The following is a 13,318-nucleotide window of genomic DNA, read 5'->3' as shown; positions in this document are numbered from 1 at the left end:
AAAAGTCATTATTTAGTTTCCAAAAAAGCGGACTCTTCATTGAAAAATTTGCCATGGTCATTGTAATTTTAATTCATATAAATTTTATGGTTTCCTTCCTTGGTTGGGATTTTTTTTTTTTTTTTTTTTTTTTTTGTTACTTTGCAATATTTTAAACTGAAAACATAATAATTTTATCTCTTTCCTATAATGTGTCCTTATGACTCTGTTTTAGGATTTGGAAAATTACCTACTTATGCTAAGATTTCCTCCCATTTGGTGAAATATTGTGGATGAAAATCCAATTGAAAAAACTGGTGCTTTAGAATTTGACCGTGAACATGGCAAAACAAATAGAGGAAAAATAATAGTTTTGTTGTTTTTAAATTTATTTTAATGTTTCAGCTTGGAAGCACACATGGGAAAGTAGGCATTCAGTATATTCCAACTGCAAATAAGTGTATTTGTGGAGTGAGCAGAATATTTTTTTCACTATTGTATTCTAAAGCACTGCGGTTTTATTGTCCTCTCCCTCTGAAAAAGACTGTATTTTCTCCTTAGTTTATAATTTATTCAAAAGTAATCGCTCTCTTCTATGTTTGTGCAGCGATCAGCATGACAGGGCCCTGTTTTCAAACTCAGTACTACAAAGAGTATGCTGTAAAAAATCAAACATATGCTGTAAAAAATCAAATGTTTTCTTTCTACGAGACTTTTTTAAGACTTCAACAGGTGTAAGAAATTTAACCCTTCATCAAGACTGTTGTTTTGACATGACAGGATAAAAATATGAAGACCAAGTATGGTAAAAGCTGCTATACCTGGCTGTCATGTACTGGATGATAGGTAACAATTTCAAAGATTTTTCTGCATTTACCTTCTACTGTGTCAACAACTACTCCATACAGCTTAGGTTCAAATATAATATTGACCATTTGAATTGCTCTATGTTGGAAAGATTTTATAGTTATTTGTTGAAATTCTGACACTTTACCTTATTGGTATTGACTTCATTAGAGCCAGAGTTTCACTTTACGTGTGCACGCCTTTGTATGTGTACATTAATGCCCTAATTTTGGAAATTCAGTGGTGTCTGGATTCTAAAATTTCAACACTGTCACTAGTATTGCTTCTGCCACTAATCCACTATTGTACTGAATGTAGAAAAATACTAATAGCTTAATTTTAAATACCAAATTTATCTGAAATTTGTAATTTTCTGTATTTTTTAACATTGATTAGTATGTAATTAGAAATTTTTTTGGACTAAACACCTTAGTGTGATCTAAATACTCAAATGGCTTGAATTAATATACTGTAAGTAGCAAGGCACAGTCAAACTTAATGGAATAAGAAAAAATGTGAAAATTACAGAGGTTCTCATGGTTCATCAGACTAAGTGCAATTAGGAAGAACTATTAGCACATTTACCCATGTTGCAGAAGGATCCATCCATGCTAGAACATTGCCTAGGTTCCTTAAGGTAAAACTTTTCTAAAATTACAATCTATCTACTAAGGTAAAAAAGTTCATCATAATAATGAACAACCACAGGAGCAAACAGAGCCAGGGGGTAAGGGCATAATTCCCTGATTTTACTGAATAGGAAATGCATAAATGCTGACTTAAAATTCTTGCTAGTAGTCTCAGCTGCATCCATTTTTTTTTTCCAACACAAGTTATCTTCCATCCTGTAATACAGAGAGACTGATAATTTCATAGTTATTCTAACCTGAGGCAAGGGTATTGTAGGAGTAGCTACTGACTTATTTTTTAGCAATGTGTTGGGAATGACATTACTGACAGTAAGTGGAAACATTTTTTAGCTGAAATAGATTGGAGTGACTTTTGTTCTTACTGAGTATATTAATGGAAGTTACTTGAAACATGCATTTAGGTGAGCACACATTTTAATATCAGTCACTGCTGTTCCATTGTCAGAACATATCCTGATATTCCATATCAGTCATATCCTCACTTATAGTCCTTTTCTTTAAAGTGTGCATTTTCAGTCATCTAGTATAGCAGCACTTTTTTGTTTCTTTGTTTATTATTTGATACAGCTTTGCTTACTTTACCCACATATGGAAAAGTATTTTGTGCTATTAAGACATTTTTTAATACTGTGAGCCTTTTGTAGATCCATTTCTGAAACGCAAGTTTAAATTAATTTCCACTTTTCAAACTCATAGTTTATGATTCTCAAATTATGTCAGTAGCATGACATAAAGGTTATACTTGATTTCGCTTATGTGTTATGGGATTATTTTTATTTATTTGCTAGTTACTGCTTTGATTGTAGAGCTGGCCCATGCTTAGTAGGAGGGCAAAAAGACAAAAAAGGCAAAAAGTTCCTCAACTACCATTGCCAGTGATACATTATTTCATTCAAATGGAACTGTACACATGCCAATGCTTCAAATGTCACTGACTTACTAAGAAATTTATTTTTTCTTCCATTGTCCCAGTCAGTAATATAATTTTTTTAAAATAAATAATGTGCAGCTACATTGATTTTCAGCTAAAACATAGTAATGGGATTCTGTGATCCTCTTTCCATTTTGAAAATGTAATTTAGTATATTTACTAGCTCAGGTGTTTTTTTTGTTTTTGATTTTGGGTTTTTTACCTTATTAAAAAAGAAAAAACTACAAGCTCAACATCCTTACTAATATAACCATTACCACAATTATTTATGTGCCTGTCATTTCCAAATGTATTACTACAATATTCTTTCTGCTGTGCTAAATTTAAAATGGCTTGTAAGATTTACTTGGTGCAAGGAAAATTCACATTAAGTTCAAGCACCTCTATGAAATGGACATAGTAGCAGGAATGGGTTTCTAAATTCAGTGTAGCTTCTCAGTAAAGAATTCAAAGCCTGCTTTACCACACTTCAGCTCATTTTTCCACAGTCTCCTACTAGGAAATAAGCTCTAGACAGCCTCTTTAGTAGGAGTTTCAGAGTCTAGTATCCAATAGCCTTTGTACTGTTTCATCTAGGAGCATTTTGTTACCACATTTACAGGATTAAATGCACTAAAGTAAAATCTTTTTGGCTGCTCCTACAGGAGCCAGAGGAGGAATCACACAGTCATAGGGGCAACCTCAAATTTAAATGGGGTTATTCAAGCCCTTGACCAATTTTCAACCATATCCATGGACATACATTCAAAAATGTCTCTAGACAAGCTGTTTCACTGCTTTACATTCTTTACAAAATATTTTCCTTCCATTTAATCAGAATTTCTCTTCTTCAAATTGCAGCAGTTAAATCTTGTCTTTTTCCCAGTGTACCTCCAAGATTCTGTCTTCTCAGTACACCTTCACAGGTAGTTGAAGGCAGCTACTTAATTCCTCACAACCTTCTTCTCTCCAGACTAAGCAAAACCACTTGCCTCAGCCTCTCCTTTCAAGCCAGGTGTTCCAGACCCCTACTGAACTTGTGGTTCTCCAGTTGAACTGGTCTCAGCATTCCCCAGGCATGGCCTCAGGAGAGCTGACCATGGAATACACCTATTCCTTGACCTGCAAGCTATGCTTGTCACATACTGGGGACAGGGCTGCCACATTAGACCACAGTTTTGGAGCATGTAATCATCAAAGCACTTGTAAGTATGGAGAGGCATGGCTCCTACACTGGGAACTGTGAAGTCCATCCTCACCAGCAGTCTGCACACCTTGTAGTGAATATGTTTATTTTTCTAGCATTAGAAGTAATGCAAAATAGTGGTAAAATAGGCTTAGGAGAAAAAATGCCACGGCACTCAAAGGAGTCCATCAGTTTGTTTTTAGGGTGAAGTTATCTTCATGCCAATCTACACATTAATTTCCAGTCAGTAGCTGATTGGCTGAATATAAGTGTATTTGTGGAAATGGAGTCCTTGAGCAGGACAGAAACTATGGCATGAGGGTTATAAATGGGTTATATTTTGGCTTAGATCCATATTCCAATTCATGGAGGAAGAAGGAATGAGGAAGAAGCAGGCAGATGAGTGTGTGGAGTAAATAGTGTGAAATAGCTCTGAAATTTGACAGGTTTCCAAGGTTCTTGGTAGACAGCCACAAGGCAGAATACCTATGGGAGCTCAAGGCCAGCAATAAATATGATCTAGACCAACAAGAGTAACAGAGAAACTAAATGTCTCTATTTAATCAGCCAACAGGAGCCAAATGTTTATTTGGAACCTAAATTAAATATATCTTTAAATGTTCCTGATATTCACAGAACAGATTTATTGTATTTTATGTATGTATTTTAAGGTTTCATAACTTTTTTTTTTTCTGACATGTTTGTTGACTTGCTCACAGTTACAATGAACATGCTGAATGAATCTTCCAATAATTTGTGCAAGTAGGAAGTTTTTCTCCATGGCCAGACACACAATTTTAATATAAGCTGATCTCAGTAATCATGGAAATCTCAGTAAGCATGGAATCAATTTAAATATAAGCTTATCTCAGTAATCATGCCATTTTATTTATTTAGGGTATACTCACAATATATGAGAATAATTATCTTATTCCCATTCTTTTGGATGCCAGATTGAATGAGAGGCATACAGCCTTTCTCAAATCACAGAATTTGCACTAGCTTGTTCCAAGATTGGATGAATTTTGTTGAAGTCAAAAGTGTCCTTTTTTTACATGCATTCTTTATATTTGACTATATATGCAATTAGAAAAGAAAAAAAAAATCAGCATTACACAGTAAAGGAAAACTTGAAAAATACATTTTTGATCATTATAGGACTCTTTTATTTCCCAAAAATTTCTTACCAAAAGTCTCAATAAGTGAGTAAATCTCAAATTTACTCTTTGTAAGTTTCTTTACTAAAAAATTAAAAACCTTCATTGCATTCATCTGCAATGTTCATCCCTGAAATGTAGCACAATCTTGCATTAGGTTTGACATATAATGTAGCATTACATCTGTTATATAATGCAGCATGACTGGCAGTGCTCAGCATAAGAGGTCAGAATTGTTAAATCAAACAGAGCTTTCATTCAAGGGCCTATTTCAGCAGAACTGAGTAGGGATGGGGGAATCTGTTTTGAGTTTCTTTTCTAAAGGTTGTCGTATCCAGAGGAACATAAAAATCAGACAATAAGGACATAAATTTCTTAGAATAACCAACAAGTGTTTTGACAGAGATGCTTTTTGACACCAATGAACATATGAGGTACAGTAAGAACTGCAATTTAGAGCAATTTTAACTATGAGGTTGTGTACCATCCATTTAAAATAATTTCTTGGATTCAGGTTATGTACTCTACAATATAATGTTAAATACAAACTTTCATTTAAACAGATTTTTTTTTTCCTTTCAGAGATGTAGTGCAGTTTGGTATCTCTTTGTCAAACTGAACAGAAAGCTCCCTCTGGTAAGACAATGTTACTCACATGGATAAAGATTTTTCATCCATTCACTTACAGACTTCACTTGGCACTGGATCTTTAACTGCTGCCATTTCAGGAGGTATCTATGGCTTGTTTCCAGTGTATGTGTGAAAGTCCATTTTGAAAGAAGTGCAAGAATAGTGGAAGCCTCTGTGGAGCACTTCTTCCCTGGGCAGTCACCAAATCTTCTTGGAGAGAAGCATGTTCAGGTACTTTAGGCAGAGAAGCAGTGAGAAAGAGAGAACAATAGTCACCAAGAGAGATCAAGGGGCTGAAAATCTGCAGATGAGCAGAGAGCAGCTGCATGGAGAAATAGGGAACAGAAAGCCAGGCTTCACTGGGGGGTGAAAGAGAAAATAGGCTGAGACCTGTGCAAAATTTCTGGCAGCTCAAGAAGCTGCTGATAGCACACTGAACTGATTTCACAGTCCCACCTGCAAAGGTAAGATGAGAATGAGTCACAGAACTGGACCTTCTTTATTTCTCTCTAGTCTACTCTTATTACTTTGATTTTTCCTCATGTATCTCCCTTATATAGCTCTTTTTAGGAATGGATGAAGCCATATATACCTCAAAGTTCTCACTGACTGACTTTTTTGACTTGTCAAAAAACCAGTACTGCTTCCACATTTTGCACATTGTCAGTTTTCTTCTTACATTAGTAAAAAGAAAAGTCTACATCAAAGCAGTAGTAAGACTTAGGTTAAATTTAGAAAGTTATACTTGCATTCTTGTGATTCCTTTGGGATTTTTTCCTGAAATGCACAGAGCAGACAGGTTAGCCTTATAAGGTTTAGATTATCCATACAGGTATTTCTGATATTGGATGAAGCTTGCAGAATTGAAGAATATTGCATATTAGAATTTTTTTGTTGATACTATGGAATCTTTAACTTCTGTGTTAAATAGGCTTTTTTTTTTTTCAAATATGTCAGGATTGAATAAAAAAAAATGTGTATAGGAAAGTGTCTGTTTATTTTGGGAGGGAATACTGAAATAAGAATGACACTTCAAATTGATTAGTACATGATATTCGCCATGTTTCCGAGCACTTCACTGATTCTTTTCTGTTACACTTTGAAGTCAGAATCAATAGCTATTATAATTTCATACATGGAACAAAAATAGAAAGTTTAGACTTCCAGAGGTACATAGAACAGTAAATATATTTTGAAATAAATGCATGGTTTCACTCTTATTTCTTAGGGGGAAAGAAAAAGTTTAATCAACAACATTCACACTGTTGAAAACTTGGAGGTTCTCCTTGGGCCACACTAAGTTCACTAAATTTCTAAGAGCAGAATTTGAGGCACTACATTTCATATAAATTACAATTTACACTGTTTCACTTTCAGTACTGTGACATTACAAAGAATCTGACTCTTTCTTTGGCTTGTATAAAGGTTTTGATGTCTAACTGTGTAGAATTACTAAGATGAACAGACAGATGGATCTTGAGGGACAATGCACTGAAAGACAGGTCTTCATCCCATTTTTAAGTTTCTTGAATTTATAGATCCTTACTTGCCTAATATAGAATATAGAAAAGAAATTGTTGAACTGCAATCCTTACACTTGCTTGCAAAGTTTGGAAGAGTTTCTTGCAGTTTGATTCAGTAGATTTGTGATAACAGTAGTACTCTGCTGAAGTTTTCTTCAGCGCCCTTGCTGAGCTGGTGTGTCTTGCTGCTGTCTCAAGTCCTTGCTTGTCAGTCAAATTGCCTGCCATAGTCTGGCATCACTATTTATAGCTGAAGGAGTGTCTGGTGTTTTGCATGAGGTATTACATTAGCACAAATTATTGCAAGCAAGTGGTGACATTCACCTTGGATATGCCACATCATGATGCCATTTGCTATCCAAGGTACATGCAGTCTGTCAGATGAAGTCAGTTAGCATCTGGTGAGCCGAGAAAGGCAGAAATTTCCAAGTTCTAATATGCCAAACTAATCGCCAATCAAAATTTAAACTGAAACAAATCCAGTTTGTTTCCTGACATTCTGAAAAGCTTCATTAATCCTTCATCTCTTGTGCCATATTTTAAATTATGTGTAAAAGCCCTAGACTCCCTTATAAATAAGAAACAGTTCAACATTTAAAAAGCACAACTTAAGACTGTATAAGTAAATTAGTGAAAAGTATATCACTTTATGAACATCTAATACAGTATAGCTTCAGCAAAAACTACCACTGTATGTATTTTTTATTCTCAAGGAAAATTTTGCTTCTTCCCTCAGCTTTCACTAATGAAGAAAAATAATTCAAGTGGAGTAATATATAAAAATGCTGCACTGGCAATTCTGTGAGGACTGGTAATACCAATGGTATTTGGCCCAAGTGCTTATTTGCTCACTGAGTGTAAAGAGTCTGTAGTTGGATTTCTAATCAATTTTCATTTAGTATGCATTTTTTTATTGCTAGTTGTTTTGCTATTTGTTTTAGATATATTAGGGAAAACCCATTCAGTGTTTGCCAATACTATTGTAAATACAGTCTAGAAAAATTTCTCTTCAGTATTTAATTGGCTTAAAATGGTCAAATCCTTTACTCTAAACTATTGTTCAAAACAAGATTTGTGATCTTAAACATTTTTGATAACCTTTTATTTCCTGTTATATTTATTTTATTACATCTACACTTTTAAGTTGTTGATAGAGTCAAAGAAAATATCTTGAAGTTCTACAAAAAATGATAATTAATTATTCTTCATCTGTATCTAACAAAAGGAAAATAAAAAGATATTGTATCTGTATCAGTCACCAGCACTAACTGCTCTTCTTTCCCGACAGCTTTAATAGAGAAACTGAGAAGAATGAACCAATCAAACAAATTGCCCTTTTGCGATTTTGTGAGTCTTCCATATAAAAGCTGAGATACAGGCCAGGACAATGAGCAATATTGTGATGTGGATTGTATCTATTAAATAAAAGTAATTTCTTACAGCCACTCTGATCTATTTTTATATTGCAATATAATTATTCTAACTGTTTTTATGTGTTTTGATTTTGATTTCCCAGAAAGAGCTTTGTGTTTTTTGTATTTTTGGTCTGTTTGTTTTGTTGAGATTTCTGAAGAACTCCAAACACTTGCATCCCTTCCACAAAAACAGATTTTAAAGACACTTGGCCATCTCTTCCATTTTCTCCTGCTGTTTTCCTAGTTCTTAGTTACTATAATAATTTCTTCCATTGTACATATATTTGAGTAATTGTCCATTAGTATATTAAGCACAAAACTATTGATCCAAATTAAGGCTGACACAATGCTTTAACAACAGATGAATAAAGTTAATCTGTCCAAGGGGGAATTTTTGAAGGCATGAAAATCTGAAATCCCTTTTCCAGAAATACAAATTTGTTGAGCTGGAGTAATGTGTGAAGCGCAATATAGTAATTAAACCATATCCAAATGTTATACCTGATGGCTAGAAGATAAAATAAGTGTGTAAAAGCTTTCAAAAAGAAAGTATAAGAGGAAAGGGAGGGAGAGGCAGCAAGCACTGTGGTATTTATCTTGAGATGGAGAAGTGATGTTCTCTTTGAAAGTCTTTTACAGAGGTCTGAAATGTCAATGTGGGGATGTGTAGCATTGGGCAATACTGTTCAGTTCCTATAGCTTCTAAAACTTACCCATTTTTGCCATACAGGTAACAAGTCTATAAGTCAGCTCCTTAGAAAGAATCTCAAGATCTTAGAGGTGCACCTTAGCTCTGGTACTGGTATATCTTTCGAGATCCTCAGCTTTCACGGGAACAAATTTGCTGCCTTTGCTTCCTCTGAACATTTTTTGACATCAAATGATTACTTGATTGGGAGCTGCTATCCAAAATAAGGTGTGAAAGTATCCTCAGCTATGCACAATTTTTGAAAAAATATATTCTCCTTTTGATGATAAACCTGTGTCATTATTCTATTCAAAATTGTTATCAATAGCACTGAGGCTCTGTTTTAACAGAGCTTTGAAATGAGAAAAGTTTTAGCTTTCACTCATTCCTAGAGGTCACAGAACTTCATAGCTTGGGAGTGCATTATTAAATAAGTTTTATTGGAGCACAAAAATAATTATCTCAAACTAGATAATTCTTTGAAGTGTTAAATCTCATGAATAAATAAAACAAATGAATGTCCAGGGCTCTGAAGGCATCAGTAGCTCTGACTGTTCCTTTTCAGTGCCTACAACTCCCTCCAACCCTGTAATCACACACCCAGGGAGCCACCTGTCCTCGTGGTGCCCTGACAAATGAAAAGACAAGTATCAATGATTTATAATACATATCACAGCCTTAAAAGCTGAATATCACTATGAGATATGGGGGAAAATTTGGCATGGCATGTTTACAAAAGACCAGTCATCAGAAAGAATTGATAAACTGATCAAAAATGCAATGCCCTTACACACTAGATGTATAACAAAAATTGTTCCAGATATTTTTCCTTTTCTTCAGTTTGCTATTTACTGCAGAAACTTTCCTTGGCCTTCTGAGTTACTATCAAGCCTGTGGCCCATTCTGTGTTGCTAAGGAAATCTTTCCACCATCTCTAAGCGCAGCAATGAGATCTGCCATGTGTGATGGATGAGCTCTTTCTCCAGAATCTCTATCCCACTTCATTTCCACAAACCTTTCCAGGGGTGCACTTCAGCAGAGGATGCTCCATTCTCCTCCAGTAACTCCCGACAAATTCCCTCTTCCCTCAGCTCTTCTAAATCTAACCCATGGGGCTGTGTCCTACACTCATATAATTCTTTTCCCTTGAGGGTCAGCCTTAGTCTTTAAAAATTGTGAACTGATGATACAGGTCTACCGTTTATTGAAATGTGTTTGACAAAAGGGATGTTATTACCAGGCAAGACAATGTGACTCACACAGAAACAGGAGCTTTTTTATACTTTTAACAAACCCTTTTTACTATGCCTCTAATACCATCAGACCATTCCTCCATGCTCAGTAGGTCTGATCACTGAAAATCCCCAGAGCTCCTTCCAAGACCATTATTTCCAAACAGCACAGGATTTGACGAGGGCGGTGAAATAGCCATCACTGTTACAGCTATACCTCACATTCCTGCATGTGATTCTCTTCTGTAACTGTCCTGAAAATATTTATGATCTGTATAGTATTTATATCTGAACGAATGCAGGATTTACTATCCTACTTCCTATTTCTATCTCATTACTGAAATAGCTGTTTTAGTATGCTTTTTTCTGTCATGCCATTCTTCACTGAGATCTAGAGAGAAGCCTGCACCACCCACATTCCTCCCTCCACTCTGGTGCACACTACCCGCGAAGTAGCGAGATTTAAGGAAGACTAAAACCAGGAAAATTGTGTACATTAGGAAGAGGCTGAGCTTCAGTAAGACAGATCAAGGGAAAATTTAAAAAAATTCATTTATGTGATTTATTTTTCAGGTTTCTTTCAGCTCCTACATCTTTAAGCTGTCCTTTAAAGTAAAGGCTTAGGCAACCATCTCTCTTAAGGTGGACATCTTCAACAACATATTTTTCCTATCTTTTCCATTTTCATTCCCTGTTTTCACTCTTTACTTTTCAAGGATCTATCTTTATTTTCTAGGGTCTTGACCAAGCATGTACCTGAACTTTTTTATTGAAAAATACACTGATCTGAAATAAAGAGTTGAAATTTGGATGTGGTGACCCTAGATCAAAACTGGTGTATGTATTAAAATCAGACAGGTCAGTTTTATAAATAGGTGAAATTCATGTCCCTTATCAGACCTAAAAGCAAATGTTGAATGCAAGGCATTTATTACTGACAATTAAAAATATATTCCTTCCAAAGTTTTGAAGAGTAATATTTCTAATTAATTTGAAGTCCTACCCTGCCACTATACTGCAAGAGTGATGAAGCAGATAGTTTCCTGTTCAGGTGGAAAGTTGAACTTGAAATCTTTACAAGCACAGAATATTGGTGTCCTGAGAGAATATGAGTCTCTGCTGTCACAGGCACCATGCTGCTCAATATAATAATGCATATGATTATAAAAATCCATACTTTCAGTTTTTTTTAATTAATCCACTTACTCCAAATTTGAGTTTAATAGCCATTCTTACAAAAAAAAAAAATCTCTTTTTAATGGTCCAAATGATACAATGACAAAGAGATTGGATATAGAAACATTAATGGCATGGACATGCCAGGCTACATCAGGTAAATCATCCTATAAATATCTAACACACAGTAATGCAGATGGTGGTTATTCAAACAGCCTCTGAAGGGAAGAGTAATTCAGATTCTTGTTAATAGATCCATTGGGGCATGTTAGGGTAAGGCAACAGTGAATGACCAGTGTTCATATAGAGATAGAAATAGATAGATTAGATAGATAGACGGACAGACAGACAGACAGATAGATAGATAGATAGACAGATAAGTAGATAGATATGTAAGTTTTATTTTGAAACAATGTAGCTGTAATGGAAAGGAGGTATGTAGACAACATTTTTGTTACTATCTATAGTAATGGAACAATATAAAAGTATAAAGATATCACTTAAGAAAATATATAAGGAAAAGAAAGGATAAGAGTTGATAATGGGGAGGAAAGATATCACCACCCATGAATCAAGTGATAAGACCTGATTGTAAAAATTAGTAGCCCATTGATCGAAGTGATGGGTGCAGTCTTGATCTGTTTGATGTGGGGAAAGCCCACGAGACATAGAGTTCATGTGGGGATGCCCAGATACTTCTCCTGAAGGAGGAATTTTACTCTGATGTAACACTGTGGCTCACGTGCAGTTCTCTGGTGGAAGGGGTCTTTGATAGTTTATAAATCTTTCTAATATATGACAGTTGCCTCTCATGCCAGTTTAGTTGATCCAATTATCATTTCTGAAGGGATTAATACTTTCAGGCCTACATGTGAGTGTCCTGATACTTCTCTAGGGGGTGAAGTTTAAGACTAAGACTGTTATGTCAAGGAGGACATTGGCATGACAAAAAGCATTATCCTGCCTCACAGAATTTGCTTCTTATCAACCTTCTCACTTATCTGGCTCAAAACCCAATTTTTAGCCTCCAGTGGTGGATGTTTACCTTCTCTGGGGCTGTACCTTTGCACATTGTCAGCAAAGTACTTGCTGCTTTTCCAAATGGCCAATTGAGTCATTAACCATTAACATTTCATTATCTTAAAGTGCTCAAGAGCAGATAAGCTAGCTGGGAATTCCTTACTTAGTGCAGGATAGGAAGTACAGTCAGAACTTCCTGTTTCTAAGATGCATTCTTCAAGCAGTTCTGCCTATAATTTCTCCTTCTTATGGGAATTTGGGCTCATTCTTTCCCTGGACCTGCCAATGGAACAAAATATTAATGAATAATTTTGCCTTTTGTATTAGCTGTATGTTTTCCAGCAGCTCACAGGCTGAAAATGTTTTAAAAAATCACTTGTCTAAGAGAGAGATAGGATGAAAAGACTATTTGAAGATGTTATTTGAATTGTTTTTCAATTACTATTACTCAATCAGATGTACTAGAAACTGAAAATTGCATTGACAAGATGAGCTTGCACTATCAGTATATAAAGCTGCATGAGGAAGAGAAAAGTAATCAGAATAAAACATGAACAAAATTGAAATGACAATCTGATACTGTTGAAAAGATCATTATATTTGATAAGGATCATTTGATGAGATACAGGCCAAATTCAGCCCTGGGGTAAACAAATGGAATGGACAGAGACTGGAAAAGAAACAACAGTATCTTTTATTTCCTTCTTATTTTGCAGCAAGAAATAGGATATGCACTGCAGTTACAGCTCTGTATTGAATGTATGGAAAATAAGAGAGTAATTTTGTCGCTCTCAAAGGCTCAAGAAAGCATGGGACTATCTGAAAATATTTCACATTTCATTTAAACTTATCACAATATCCAAGCAAAATTTAGTTTCCTACCTAATGTTCATTTATCTGTCCTTT

Source organism: Lonchura striata, chromosome 1 (genome assembly GCF_046129695.1).
Source record: "Lonchura striata isolate bLonStr1 chromosome 1, bLonStr1.mat, whole genome shotgun sequence".
Lineage (NCBI taxonomy): Eukaryota > Metazoa > Chordata > Aves > Passeriformes > Estrildidae > Lonchura > Lonchura striata.
Note: the sequence above shows the minus strand (reverse complement) of the source record.